The following is a 15,597-nucleotide window of genomic DNA, read 5'->3' as shown; positions in this document are numbered from 1 at the left end:
TTTTTCATGCGCGATTTGCCTCAATATTGTTTTTTTACTAAAGGCGATGAACTTTTGAGTCCTTAAAGTTTCATCAAATATTCATTATAGAAGATGACAAATTTCTGAGTTCTTTACACTTTCTTCAGATTTTCTATGCAGAATATGATAAATTCTGAGTTCCTTATAATTCGCTATTTTGTACTCGAAAATAGCGTTCAAAATGCAAAATAATGGTCTTTGGGATAGGATAAGACCGCCACCCACACGCTCACGTCAAGACACAGCTCGGCAATCTTATCTCATGTGAGCGTCGGAGAGAGATGAGTACTGTAGCTGTGGATGGAGTGAGCAGCCTGTGATGGGGCGGGAGAGCGTGGGGCTGTGAACCTTCCCCCTCTCTTGCTGCACACACACTGACTGGTTTTCTTGCGTCTCTCTCTTTCCACGCTGCTTGTGGGATGAAGAAAGGGGATTTTCTTTCATTATTTTCCACTCAGTTCGTTGATGTTTCAAGAACGAGAGAGAGAGAGAGAGAGAGAGAGAGAGAGAGAGAGAGAGAGAGAGAGAGAGAGAGAGAGAGAGAGAGAGAGAGAGAGAGAGAACGGTGATAAATGAAAGTTTAAGTGTGTGTGTGTGTGTGTGTGTGTGTGTGTGTGTGTGTGTGTGTGTGTATGTGTGTGTGTCATTACTTAAAGGAAAAAAAATATTTCTCCCACAACATTAATTTCTCTTTTTTTTTCAAAATTCTGTGTATAATAAACATCCTAACAAAAGTATCACAAATTCTCTCTCTCTCTCTCTCTCTCTCTCTCTCTCTCTCTCTCTCTCTCTCTCTCTCTCTCTCTCTCTCTCTCTCTCTCTCTCTCCAGAATATTTTACGAAAAAATTTATTAACTTCTTGAAATAATTCTTTTGTTTATTTACGTTTTGTTGTTGTTGTTGTTGTTGTTGTTGTTGTTGTTATTATTATTATTATTATTATTATTATTATTATTATTATTATTATTATTATTATTATTGTTGTTGTTGTTGTTGTTGTTGTTGTTGTAGTTGTTGTTATCATTATTATCATAAGACTGGGTAAGAATGTTGTGTATATGAATATATGTGGATGTCGTTGTTCATCTGTCGTCATTCATCTTTTTTTTTCTTTCATTTCTTGTGGGAATTGGAAATATACACTGGAAATAACGATAGATTCATAAAATAATAATGATAATAATAATGCATCTATTTATTTGAGGCAATCCATTCATTTACTTGAATTATTACTTTGTATTGTCTTCATTTCGAAAACAATTATTTCCTTTAATCCTGCACAGGAAGCTCTGTTTCTGAATATTTTTAGTTATTTGTGTATAAGTGTTGAAATGTTGCATGTTGCGTTGCACCAGCTTATCATTTTCTAAAAACTTGCCACTGAAGAGAAACAAACAGCAGCAGCAAACTTGTTAACCCTAGTGTTGTCTTAAGGCATTACTATTATTTTTTTTCTTTTTTTTTATGTAGGAAGGATACTGGCCAAGGGCAACAAAAATCTAATAAAAAAAATGCCCACTGAAATGCCAGTCCCATAAAAGGGTCAAAGCAGTGGTCAAAAATTGGTGGATAAGTGTCTTGAAACCTCCCTCTTGAAGGAATTCAAGTCATAGGAAGGTGGAAATACAGAAGCAGGCAGGGAGTTCCAGAGTTTACCAGAGAAAGGGATGAATGAATGAGAATACTGGTTAACTCTTGCGTTAGAGAGGTGGACAGAATAGGGGTGAGAGAAAGAAGAAAGTCTTGTGCAGCGAGGCCGCGGAAGGAGGGGAGGCATGCAGTTAGCAAGATCAGAAGAGCAGTTGGCATGAAAATAGCGGTAGAAGACAGCTAGATATGCAACACTGCGGCAGTGAGAGAGGGGCTGAAGACAGTCAGTTAGAGGAGAGGAGTTGATGAGACGAAAAGCTTTTGATTCCACCCTGTCTAGAAGAGCAGTATGAGTGGAACCCCCCCAGACATCTGAAGCATACTCCATACATGGACGGATAAGGCCCTTGTACAGAGCTAGCAGCTGGGGGGGTGAGAAAAACTGGCGGAGACATCTCAGAACACCTAACTTCATAGAAGCTGTTTTAGCTAGAGATGAGATGTGAAGTTTCCAGTTCAGATTATAAGTAAAGGACAGACCGAGGATGTTCAGTGTAGAAGAGGGGGACAGTTGAGTGTCATTGAAGAAGAGGGGATAGTTGTCTGGAAGGTTGTGTCGAGTTGATAGATTGAGGAATTGAGTTTTTGAGGCATTGAACAATACCAAGTTTGCTCTACCCCAATCAGAAATTTTAGAAAGATCAGAAGTCAGGCGTTCTGTGGCTTCCCAGCGTGATATGTTTACCTCCTGAAGGGTTGGACGTCTATGAAAAGACGTGGAAAAGTGCAGGGTGGTATCATCAGCAGAGGAGTGGATAGGACAAGAAGTTTGGTTTAGAAGATCATTAATGAATAATAAGAAGAGAGTGGGTGACAGGACAGAACCCTGAGGAACACCACTGTTAATAGATTTAGGAGAACAGCGACCGTCTACCACAGCAGCAATAGAACGGTCAGAAAGGAAACTTGAGATGAAGTTACAGAGAGAAGGATAGAAACCGTAGGAGGGTAGTTTGGAAATCAAAGCTTTGTGCCAGACTCTATCAAAGGCTTTTGATATGTCCAAGGCAACAGCAAAAGTTTCACCAAAGTCTCTAAAAGAGGATGACCAAAACTCAGTAAGGAAAGCCAGAAGATCACCAGTAGAGCGGCCTTGACGGAACCCATACTGGCGATCAGATAGAAGGTTGTGAAGTGATAGATGTTTAAGAATCTTCCTGTTGAGGATAGATTCAAAAACTTTAGATAAGCAGGAAATTAAAGCAATAGGACGGTAGTTTGAGGGATTAGAGCGGTCACCCTTTTTAGGAACAGGTTGAATGTAGGCAAACTTCCAGCAAGAAGGAAAGGTAGATGTTGACAGACAGAGCTGAAAGAGTTTGACTAGGCAAGGTGCAAGCACGGAGGCACAGTTTCGGAGAACAATAGAAGGGACCCCATCAGGTCCATAAGCCTTCCGAGGGTTTAGGCCAGCGAGGGCATGGAAAACATCATTGCGAAGAATTTTAATACGTGGCATGAAGTAGTCAGAGGGTGGAGGAGAGGGAGGAACAAGCCCAGAATCGTCCAAAGTAGAGTTTTTAGCAAAGGTTTGAGTGAAGAGTTCAGCTTTAGAAATAGATGTGATAGCAGTGGTGCCATCTGGTTGAAATAGAGGAGGGTAAGAAGAAGAAGCAAAGTTATTGGAGACATTTTTGGCTAGATGCCAGAAATCACGAGGGGAGTTAGATCTTGAAAGGTTATGACATTTTCTGTTAATGAAGGAGTTTTTGGCTAGTTGGAAAACAGACTTGGCATGGTTCCGGGCAGAAATATAAAGTGCATGAGATTCTGGTGATGGAAGGCTTAAGTACCTTTTGTGAGCCACCTCTCTATCATGTATAGCACGAGAACAAGCTGTGTTAAACCAAGGTTTAGAAGGTTTAGGACGAGAAAAAGAGTGAGGAATGTACGCCTCCATGCCAGACACTATCACCTCTGTTATGCGTTCAGCACACAAAGACGGGTCTCTGACACGGGAGCAGTAGTCATTCCAAGGAAAATCAGCAAAATACCTCCTCAGGTGCCCCCAACTAGCAGAGGCAAAACGCCTGAGGCACCTTCGCTTAGGGGGATCCTGAGGAGGGATTGGAGTGATAGGACAAGATAAAGATATGAGATTGTGATCGGAGGAGCCCAACGGAGAAGAAAGGGTGACAGCATAAGCAGAAGGATTAGAGGTCAGGAAAAGGTCAAGAATGTTGGGCGTATCTCCAAGACGGTCAGGAATACGAGTAGGGTGTTGCACCAATATTATGGTGTTGTTGTTGTTGTTGTTGTTGTTGTTGCTGTTGTTGTTGTTGTTGTTTTCTTCTTGTTCTTCTACAGTAATTGTGATGATGATGGTGATGATGATGATAATAATTGTTGATGATGATGATGATGATGATGATGATGAGCGACTTCGTAGTCGTAGCCAGATGGCGATTCAAGATTCAAGAGCATGGGCATGAGAACAAGTTAAGTCGTTGCGTACATAGACGCAACATCCAGTTTTGGACTGAAAATGACGATAGAGAAAGTAAAAGGGAACAGAAAAGGAGCCTCAGACACCTGCCTTTCGGTGAGAAAATAAAATGGGGTTTAGTATAGGAGAGGTGGTGTTCTGCACCACCACTTGGGTAGCGAATTAACTCTTTCGTTTCCTAGTACTTTCTTGTGTCTTTTGTTAATAACTCTGTTTTTCATAAATGCTACAGCAGGCTGATGCAGTACAGCTGCAGAGGACCTAAGTAATTACCCACTTTACTCCCTCCCCAGGTCCTGACAAGGCCTGTCGCCCAGGAGGCAGTAAACAATACTACCCGGCTTGAGGCTATAACACTGTGTTGGGCAGTGGGAGGACTGTCACGGAGGGTGGAAGCTCAGCGAGGTGTTATTGTTCGATCATATGTGTGTTATTATATGTTAACTATTTTTCTTAGACGTGGTTGTCGATTCTTCTGCAGCTGTGAGTGTTAAGTGTTGTTTGAGTATTTTCCTTGTCTGTGGTTAGGTAAAACAGACTGGTGACCTCACCTTTGTGTGACCTGGGGTTACGATTGTCGTGAAAAGGATGCTGGAGTCACAAAGGACCCTGTATACCCGATTTTAACCCTGCACTGAGTCCATGTAGGAGGTGGCTTAGTGAAGCTAGCCCAGGTGCGGCAGCTTGGTGAAGGGGCTGGGAATTATGGTCGTAACACAACTTTATGCTCTCAAACTAAATGTATCTGTTCTGTATGCCTCTCACCTAACTCTTCTGACTAAAAAAAAAAAAGAAAAATCTTTGACTACTTAACTTCCAAAATAGAGCACATCCTGACTCTTCTCCCTCTTGCGGAAATATCCAGTGTTCACCACCAACTTTGGCTTTCCTCTCCCTTCACTGACCATCCTGGTGAATTAGCCTTTAACTTTGCCATCCTCCACGATCGAGAGCAGTGGTTCCTAACATTTTTCATTATATTACCCGTTTAATAACTTCAAGTTTGTGTTACCCACATCATCGTGTTAGTGCAGTAGTATATATCTAATGTTAAAACTAATTTTAACAATACATTATTGTAGTTGAACAAGGTAACAACTTTTTCCACATTTATCCTAAAATTTTTATCACCTACACATAAAAAAAATAAAAAAATAAAAAAAACAAAGAGAACCTTTAATGTGCTTCCTACATAGGCCGATGTAAAAAAAAAGATAAATAAATAGATAAATGGTAAACTGTTGAGAAAGCCATCACTCGATTGAGTCACCCACCGCTATCCGCGCCGCTCCGGGAATCTCAAAGTTGCTAACTATTTTTTTTTATTACTAGATTTTAAGAAATTCTAATATAAATCCCAAGGTACCAATTTTCTCTCTCTCTCTCTCTTGGGTTATTCCTGAATATAATGCTGCGCCGCGCCCTCAGGACGCCCGGCAACCAGAAACACCCGTGTTTTATGCGTTCGACGTGGCAGTGTCGAGAGGAGTGGTGCATATGTGGCACGGCCAGACACAGGTCAGGACAGACAGACAAAGGCGAAAATAAAGACCGTAGTTTAAGAAACAGGGCATTTTAATGATACAGCACAGTACAAGGATGCAGTACTTCAGTCACTATTGGCAATCACCCTGCAGGTCAGCACAGAACCTCCCCTGTCACAGCCTCAGGCAGTTTTCTCGCGACACAGCAGTCTATACGTGGCATTTTCTATGCATAGCTCTGTCTATGCACAACATTGCAGTGGCACAGAAAAGGCACAGCAATTCACAAAGGCGACGAGAAGGGCGCAGCAGGGAACCGTTCTGCGGTCATGCGGTCAGGCGACATGCCTCTCCTCTCTGCCCTCTCACGTCTCTGTTTCGGCGACTCACCGCCGTGCACACCTCCTGCTGCTTGTCCTGTATGAGACGCGTTTGTTCTCTCCGTTGTCTCTCACACCCATACTGCACAATCAATTATATTTTCGCACACATACATTTATAACAATATGAATACCTTATTTTCAGCCATCTATCACCCACTCAAATTATTCAAATTACCGACTTGTAGGGTAATTACCCATAGGTTGGGAACCGCTGACCAAGAGCAAGTGGTGCAACACCCTACTCGTATTCTTGACCGTCTTGGAGATACGCCCAACATTAATGACCTTTTCCTAACCTCTAATCATTCTGATTGTGCTATTAACCTACCTTCTCCGATCACAACCTCATATCTGTATGTTGCTTATCGCTCCAGTCCCTCCTCAGGATGCCCCAAAGCGGAGGTGCCTCTGGCATTTTGCCTCTGCTAATCTGGGTTACCTTAGGAGGTATTCTGATATTCCTTGCAGTGACTACTGTTTTTGTGTCAGACACCCGTCTCTGTGTGCTGAGCACAAAAAAAGATGTGGTAGTGTCTGGCATGGAGACATACATTCCTCACTCTTTCTCTCGCCCCAAATCTTCCAAACCTTGCTTTAACAGCCTGTTCTCGTGCAATACATGATATAGCGGTGGTGTGCTTGAGTCTTCCATCACCTGAATATCATGCACGTTATATTTCTGCCCGGAATCATGCCAAGTCTGTTCTCCAGCAAGCAAAAAACTTCTTCATTAATAGAAAGTGTCAAAATCTTTCAAGAAACACCTCTCCTCGTGATTTCTGGCACTTTGCTAAAAACATCTCCATCATCTTTCCCTCCTTTATTTCAACGTAATGGCACCACTGCCATCTCATCTATTTCTAAAGCTGAACTCTTCGCTCAAACCTTTGCTTAAAACTTTACCTTGGATGATTCAGAGCTTGTTCCTCCCTATCCACCCTCAGACTACTTCATGCTTCCCATTAGGATCCTTCCTCGATTGCCTTAGCCTCCGGAAGGCTTATTGACCTGATGGGGATCCTCCTATTGTTCTCCGAAAATGTTCTTCCGTGCTTGCACCTTGTCTAGTCAAACTCTTCTAACTCTGTCAACACCTTCCTTTCCATCATGCTGGAAGTTTGCCTACATATTTTTGTTGCCCTTGGCCAGTATCCTTCCTACATAAAAAAAAAAAATAAAAAATTCAGGCTGCTCCTAAAAAGGCTAACCGCTTTAATCTTTCAAACTATCGTCCTATTGCTTTAATTTCCTGCATCTCTAAAAGCTTTAAAATTTATTCTCAACAGTAAGATTCTTAAATACCTATCACTTCACAACCTTGTAATCTGATCGCCAGTTTGGGTTTCGTCTTGGCCTCTCTGCTGATGATCTTCTGGCCTTCCTTACTGAGTCTTGGTCACTGTTACCTTAAACATATCAAAAGATTTTGACAGTGTGGCACAAAGTTTTGATTTCCAGATTAGCCTCCTATGGCTTCTATTCCTTTCTCTATAACTTCATCTCAAGTTTTCTCTCTGACTGTTCTATTACTGGAAGAGGTATGCAGACGGTCACTGTTCTTCTCCTAAGTCTATTAATTAACAGTGGTGTTCCTCTGGGTTCTGTCCTGCCACCCACTCTCTTCCTGTTATTCATCACTGAACCAAACTTCTTGTCTTGTTCACTCCTACGCTGATGATACCACCCTGCACTTTTCCACCTTTTTTTTTTTCGTAGACGTCCAACTATTCAGGATGTAAACAGCTCACGCAGGGAAGCCACAGAATGTTTGATTTCTGATCTATCTGAAATTTCTGTTTGGGGTAGAGCAAAATTAGTATTGATCAGTGCCTCAAAAACTCTATTTTTCTATCTATCAACTCGATTCAACCTTCCAGATGACTATCCCCCTTTTCTTCAATAGAGACTTCACATCTCATCTCTAGATAAAACAGTTTATATAAAGCTAGGTGTTCTGAGTCGTCTCCACTGGTTTTCTCACCCCCTCATCCCCCCCGCCCGCTATGTACAGGGGCCTTATCCGTCGATGTATGGAGTATGGGGGGATTTCCACTCATAGCGCTCTTTTAGACAGGCTGGAATAAAAAATTCTTATCAACTCCTCTCCTCTAACTGACTGTCCTCAGCCTCTTTCTCATTGCCGCAGTGTTGCATCTCTTGCTATCTTCTACCGCTATTTTCATGCTAATTGCTCTTCTGATCTTGCTAACTGCATAACTCCCCTCACCCCTCGGCCTCGCTGCACATGACTTTCTTCTTTCTCTCTAATGCAAGAGTTAACCAGTATTATCAGTCATTCATCCCTATCTCTGGTAAACTCTGGAACTCCCCGTCTGTTTCTGTTTCCGCCTTCCTTTGAAAAAGGGAGGTTTCAAAATACTTATCCTCTGTTATTTGATAATTCTATTTGGCATTGCTCTTGGAACTGGCATTTAATTGGGTCTTTTTTTTCTTATTCAAATTCTTGTTGCTCTTGGTCAGTGGTCCTCTTACGTGAAAATAAATAAATAAATAAATAAATAAATAGATAAATAAATAAATAAAATCTGATTATATCTGCCTGTCTGCACAATTTGTCTTCTGCCATAGTGAACTGGAACCTTTGTTTGTAGTGTTTATTTCGTTTTCCTTTCTTGACATCAAAGCATATTGACTTTGTATTATTAACAATTCTTATGATACTTCTAACGTAACTTTGTAATGTGAGTCTAACATGGAATGCGATACCGCTTTCTTCCTTCCTTTCCCTCTCCTTGTAAAATAATGTATAACTATCTGTCTGAAGCTGTGGATGAGATACTTTACTTGAAATATTTATCACGTTTCCGTTAATGCAATAGCAGAAATATACGTTATTACTTATTCATCGCCTCTTGACTGTGCCAGTGACTTGTGATAGCTTGGGGATGCCAAGCATCGGCCTGTTTCTCCACTCGCTCCCTACTAACACCGCCATCACACTCCGCTCCTACGCAAGGATGAGAGACAGATAAGAATAGTTCAATGAAACGCCATCAATTCAGCCATGATGTCACGCCCTCTATGATGTCACGGTGGTGACGCACGCTGGAGACCCTCGACGGCAAGAATCTCGTTCAAATCCAAAAATCTTCTCTCCATTCTTGTTTTTTTCTAAGATTTACACTTCATACGAAGTGTGGTCTTCTCTTAAAGAGTTAATAGTTGTACTGTAAGTGTAGTTTTGATCATTGATATAGTCACAAACTTTGAAACATTAGATCAATGACTGACTTTCTTAGTGAATTTTCAACTTTCTCCCCACGGCACATTATATGCATTTCATATTTTTCACCCATCCTTTGCCTCACATCTAACATTTTCCTTTTAGTCTATTTAACTTTTCTTTTAACGTCATTACACTTCTCCTGTACCCTTTTTTTAGTTTCAAATAACTATCTTCAGGACACAGGTGTGACCTGTTCTTACTTCTTTGAAAAAGAACAATTCTTCCAGGTTAACTGTAGCCCCGTATATTCAGTATTGTATTGTATAGGCATTTTTTCTATGCGGAGAAGTGATGTGATTTCTCGTTTCTCTCTCTCTCTCTCTCTCTCTCTCTCTCTCTCTCTCTCTCTCTCTCTCTCTCTCTCTCTCTCTCTCTCACGATCATAAATTATCATTATGAGCGTATATAATGTATCATCAGTAGTCTTATAATCTATTATTTATCGAGTATTTGAAACTACTTGTAAATCTTTGTTTTCTTCCAGCCAAAATTATAAGAGACCTTATTTTACTGATATGCGTTACTACGATCACTGTGTGTTATCAGATAATTAAGAAACACGTCATTTTATTAAGATTTTCGGAGCGGACATGAGCATCGTCACATCGGAGGTGAAGGGCTGACCTACTTTCACCAATAAATTAGTTAACAGTGAACAATTCTCACTGAAATCTTAACCGGGACAGAGTGAGTCATTCGTTTCTCTACACTACCAAAAGAAACGTGGAATTAGCTGTATTTACTTATAAAAGTGAGAGTGCGGGATCGTGCGGAACTGTGCGAGTGGGAGGTAATTAGGGGTTTCAAATATTATATAAGTAATAGACTATAAGACTACTGATGATGCTTTATATACACTCATAATGACCAATGATGATCGTGCTTGCTTTGGTTGGGATATCAGCCCCATAGACCCTTTCATACAGGAGTTTGAGCAAAGATAACAGAGTAGTATGAAGCACAAGGTACACTTCCGCATAGACAGACACTTTTGCACACGACACCACCCGGGGTCTCCAGTTGTTGTTCTGTTTGTTGGGGATTTAATGGAGCCGTGCAGGCTGTGGTGCTACACCCTCTAGTGGCCCGAAGGTGCTAGTGCTGGTAGCAGTTAAATTAACTGGTTAGATTCTGGTGAGTTGCCCAGTCTTCTGGAGGAAGATCCTGGTGTACTTGAGTGTTTTGAAGGCCAAGCTAGCGGGGTCTCCAATGACGATTTTGTTTACAGATTTGACGTCAAGGATACATGGCGCGATGCTTTGTGGGGAAAAATAAGTGCTTGGTGAATTATGTAGGAAGGGCACCGGCCAAGGGAAAAAAAAAAAAATCCAATAAAAAAAAGGACTGAGATGCCAGTCCCCGAATAGGGTCCAAAGCGGTAGTCAAAAACTGAAGGATAAGTGTCATGAAACCTCCCTCTTGAAGGAGTTCAAGTCATAGAAAATACAGAAGCTGGCAGGGAATTCCAGAGTTTACCAAAGAAAGGGATGAGTAACTGAGATTACTAGTTAACTCTTGCATTAGAAAGGTGGACAGAATAAGGGTGAAAAAAAAGAAGAAAGTCTTGTGCAGTGAGGCTGCGGGAGGAACAAGATCAGCAGAGCAGTTACAATGAAAATACCGATTAAAGATAGCAAGCGATGCAATATTGCAGCGATGAGAGAGAGTCTGAAGACAGTCAGTTAGAGGAGAGGAGTTGATGAGACGAAAAGCTTTTGATTCCACCATGTCTAGAAGATCGGTATGAGTGGAACCCCCTCCCCCAACATGTGAAGCATACTCCATACATGAGCAGATAAGGCTCCTGTACAGAGTTAACAACTGAAAGGATGAGAAAAACTGGCAGAGACGTCTCAGAACACCTAACTTCATAGAAGCTGTTTTAGCTAGAGATGAGATGTGAAGTTTCCAGTTTAGATTATAAGTAAAGGACAGACCTAGGATGTTCAGTGTAGAAGAGGGGTACAGTTGAGTATCATTGAAGAAGAGGGGATAGTTGTCTGGAAGGTTGTGTCGAATTGATATATGGAGGAATTGAGTTATTGAGGCATTGAACAAAACCATGTTTGCTCTGCCCCAATCAGAAATTTTAAAGAGATCAGAAGTCAAGCGTTCTGTGGCTTCCCTGAGTGAACGGTTTACTTCCTGAATGGTTGGATGTCTATGAAAATACGTGGATATATATATATATATATATATATATATATATATATATATATATATATATATATATATATATATATATATATATATATATATATATATATATATATATATATATTTTTTTTTTATTTATTTTTTTTTTATCAAAATGTAATACATAATCTATATTTTTGTTCGCTTTCTTTATTTAATTCAGAAAAAAAAATTGTGTTTGGTGTAGTGTGAGAAGTAATAGATGAGTGTGTTGCGGGGCTTGCTGGAACCCTCAGTCGAAGTGTAGCACTGAAAAAAAAAAAAAAATCAATAAAAGGAAATGTATGTAACTATGAAACGGCATAAGTTGAGACCACTGTAAACCGAGGACTCCCTGTATGTATATTTCATGCCTCACTTGCTGTGGGAGTGTTCCTCAGGCAGGTGACCCAGGCAGAGGAGCCTGCACCTCTCCTTTCCACACCTTCCCTTCCTGCTTGCTGAAGCACTTGGCAGTGACACCTTCACACATGTACTCGTTTACCATATCCTTACACCCTCCAAGTGGCCTTCCTCTCCTACTAATATGTCTCCTTCACTCAAAGACACATTCTTATCAACTCTTCATTCTTAATCATCTCATTATGGTGATAACATCTCAATGTGTTCCTCTTCAACCATTCCACCACCCCACAATTTGCACCACTTGCACTGGCACTTATACACACACTTATTGGTCTTACCCTCTGTTAGAGTAGGGGGTTCATCAGAAAAGGCAGGCAACACCTGGGAATCTAACCCAGGATCTTCCACTTGTCGGGCAGACGTGCTACCCATTACACCATGGTTGCCCTCCTGGTGACAACCCTCACACCCTCCCATCTTGTTACCTCATATGCCCCTTTCAGGTGGCTCATTTCCACAGTATGCACTCTTGATTCTTGTGCCCTGCTCCACATCCAGGGCTCTGATCCATATATGAATGTTTGCTGGAAAATATTACTGCAAAAGAGATAGTAGGATACTGTTTATTTATTTATTAGCAGAAAACACAAACTAACATCTCCAAGACAAAACAATATATGTACATAAGTGTAATGTACGGATGTACAACCAGACTGTAGTCTAGTTATATTACTGTGGAGTGTGAGAGTCTGCCAGTGACACAGAATGATGTAGTCTACAGACTTGTGCCTGCAGATGAAAAACGAATGCATGTCTACTCGTTGAGGCTATTTTCCAAAGGCAAAATGGAAATTATGGTGCTATAAAGCCAGAGTAATGTTTGTCACTATGCACTTCCCTGCGCTTTTGAATGCAGCCACTCACAAAGAGACTGGAAGGACAAACGTGGCGGTGTAAACACAATTGACTCGTTTTCATATTCTTCTTCTTATTATTATTATTTTATTTTATTTTGTTTATTTTTTTTACTGTGTGCCTATTTCACTTTGGATCGCTAATGTTCCTTTCCTCTCCTTCATATATTCCAAAAAATATTCTCATACACACCACTCACACCATCGCACCCTTGGGTGTTGTAGTCAGCACTAGAACCTTCACATGACGGGAGATGATCTTGGCACTCCAGCGCCATTTTTAAACTTGCCACATGCCAATACCTTTTGGAAAGTATTGAAATATCTGATAACTTTTGGGATGGGACCACATTAGAACCTTGGTTCACAAACGTCCAACTTCACAAACAAATTGGTTCATGAACTAGTTTTGCGAACTCGGTTCACGAATAAAGCTTTGGGGTACGAATGCACATTACCCACAATCCATCGAGGCTCATGCTGTTGCGTATTGGTGCGCTTGGCATAAACATTGTTTGTGAGGGTGCTGTGTTCATAAACACTATTTCTTTCTCTTTTTTTCCCTTTTGTGTGTCATTTTAGTCCCATTATACTACTTAAGATGGAGAAAAGTGTTAAATGTCAACACCAGCTCAGTCTTTTGGCATAACCTGGATTATTCCTTCAATTGTCGTAGGTTACAGTACATTACCGGTAACGGACACATATGGGGGGCGGTGGGTTGCTAAGATTAAAATTTGCTATATCCAGAGAGAGAGAGAGAGAGAGAGAGAGAGAGAGAGAGAGAGAGAGAGAGATTGTGGCTGTGTGACAGCCAGTGACCTTGACAGTGGCTGACGACACAATGAAAGAGAGAGAGGAGTTACAGTTGTGCGCATTAACCAGTGACCTTGACAACTGCCAATGATGCTCTCTCTCTCTCTCTCTCTCTCTCTCTCTCTCTCTCTCTCTCATATAAGTTAACAGAGAGAGAGAGAGAGAGAGAGAGAGAGAGAGAGAGAGAGAGAGAGAGAGAGAGAGAGAGAGTATGGACCGGAGAGGGGAGGAGACAAGCAGCAGCCTTTTTACCCAAAATTCAGTAGCTTCCTCCTCTTCCTCTCCTCCCTCACCATCCATCTGTGTCAGTAACTATAAACAACAAAGGTAAATTACAGTACTGTTTTATTTAATTCAGTGTTGTTTGTCTCTGTTTAAGGATATGTATTTCAGTTTCATTCTATATTCATCACAAAAAAAAAAAAAAAGTAAAAATGCCATCATTTTGAAGCTGAAATGGATTAATTTTACTTACATTATTTTAATGGATTTTTTTTTGGTTCACGAACAACTTGGTTTGCAAAACAAAGGCCCGAAATGGATTGAGTTCGTGAACCGAGGTTCTACTGTATTTTGCAAAAGTGCCAAAACATCAGATTTTCTGGAATGTTGGATGCTGAGAGATGGGACTTTTCCTGTATGCCTTCAACCTCACTTTACATCCATAGGCACATTTTTTTTCCCTTTCTTCACTCTTGCAAGTGATCCTATTCCCATTCTTCATTTTTCATCACACACACACATACACACACACACACACACACTAATGTAAATGGATTAATGTCAACAGAGGTGGAAATAAATGAATTATTAAACAGAACCACACTGGATGTTGTTGTATTATGTGAGACAAAATGGAAAAATGAAAGGGGAACTCCTGACATTGGTGATGATAAATATGATTTATGAATGAAAAACAGAAGTGACAAGGGAGGAGGTGGAGTGATCATTCTGACTAAGAAATCTGTTAAAGTGGAGAAGGTAATAAAAAAGTGAAGACAAGACTGAAATTCTACAAGTGATGATTAGAAGTGGACATGGAAGGAAAATGAATTATGTAGGAGTGTATGTGCCACCTGTGACCAATGCTTGGAGAAAAGAAGGGCATGAAGAGATGTTGGTACATGTGTTGAAAGGTCTTGAAAAGATAGTAATGGAAAGTAGTGATATAGTTATTGTTGGTGATTTTAATTGTAAGGAGATAAATTGGAAGACATTGACAGCTACTGGAAGTGAGAACACATGGAATAACAGAACTGGGCGGTGGAAAACTTGATGACTCAATGGGTTGATTGTGATACCAGATTTAATGGAAGAGATAAACCATCAACACTTAATTCAGTGTTTACCAAGGATATGGAAATTATTGGAACTATACACTGTGATAGCCCTCTAGGTAAAAGTGATCATGTGTTGATGGAATTTAATTTGAAAAATGAAAATGTAATCATTGATGAAAATTATAAGATAAAATTTGAATATAGTAAAGCTGACTTGAAAAAAAAAATAAGAAAGTGTTGTGGACTGGAAAGACTTTGATCATGCAGAAGATGTTCAAGAAAAATGAGATGAATCTTTAAGGACATATAAAATTGCTGTGGAGAAAAATGTACTTAAAGGAAGAGCAAGATGTAGAAAGGGTAAAAAGGGTAAGAAATAGTTCAACACAAAATGCAAAAATGCTACAAATTTTAAGTTAAATGCTTGGAAAAGATGGAAGAAATGGAAAACTGAGAGCAGATGGGAGGAATATATTGATGCTAGAAGTGAGTACGTTGATATAATAAGAATGGAGAGAAGAAAATATGAAAGAGATATAATAGAAAAGTGTATAAATGAACCAAAACTGTTCTTTAGACATATTAATGGGAAGATGAAGAAAAAGGAAGGTGTATCAAGACTGAAAGTTGAAGGAAGAGTCTATGAGGATCCACTGGACATGGCGGAGGTTATGAACAAAAGTTTCAGATCGGAGTTTGATGCTGGAAGGGATAATTTTGTGAGGAATATACTAAGTACAGTCCCAGGGAGGAGGCAGAAGGCACCTGCTGAAACAATAATTACTCCCAGTGAGGTCTAAAATACTGGATCAGGG

General features: G+C 40.4%; 1 long non-coding RNA gene across 1 annotated transcript; it reads left to right on the top strand.

Annotated features, from left to right (window-relative positions):
- The first annotated feature begins 13,691 nt into the window (after positions 1 to 13,691).
- On the top strand, positions 13,692 to 14,559 carry LOC135094714 (uncharacterized). The gene is made up of 2 exons (XR_010263949.1): positions 13,692 to 13,829; positions 14,293 to 14,559. It is a non-coding gene; the product is annotated as an uncharacterized LOC135094714 (long non-coding RNA).
- Positions 14,560 to 15,597: the final 1,038 nt, after the last annotated feature.

The sequence above is a fragment of the Scylla paramamosain genome, chromosome 46, assembly GCF_035594125.1.
Source record: "Scylla paramamosain isolate STU-SP2022 chromosome 46, ASM3559412v1, whole genome shotgun sequence".
Taxonomy (NCBI): Eukaryota; Metazoa; Arthropoda; class Malacostraca; order Decapoda; family Portunidae; genus Scylla; species Scylla paramamosain.
This window is presented reverse-complemented; position numbering and strand designations above follow the sequence as displayed.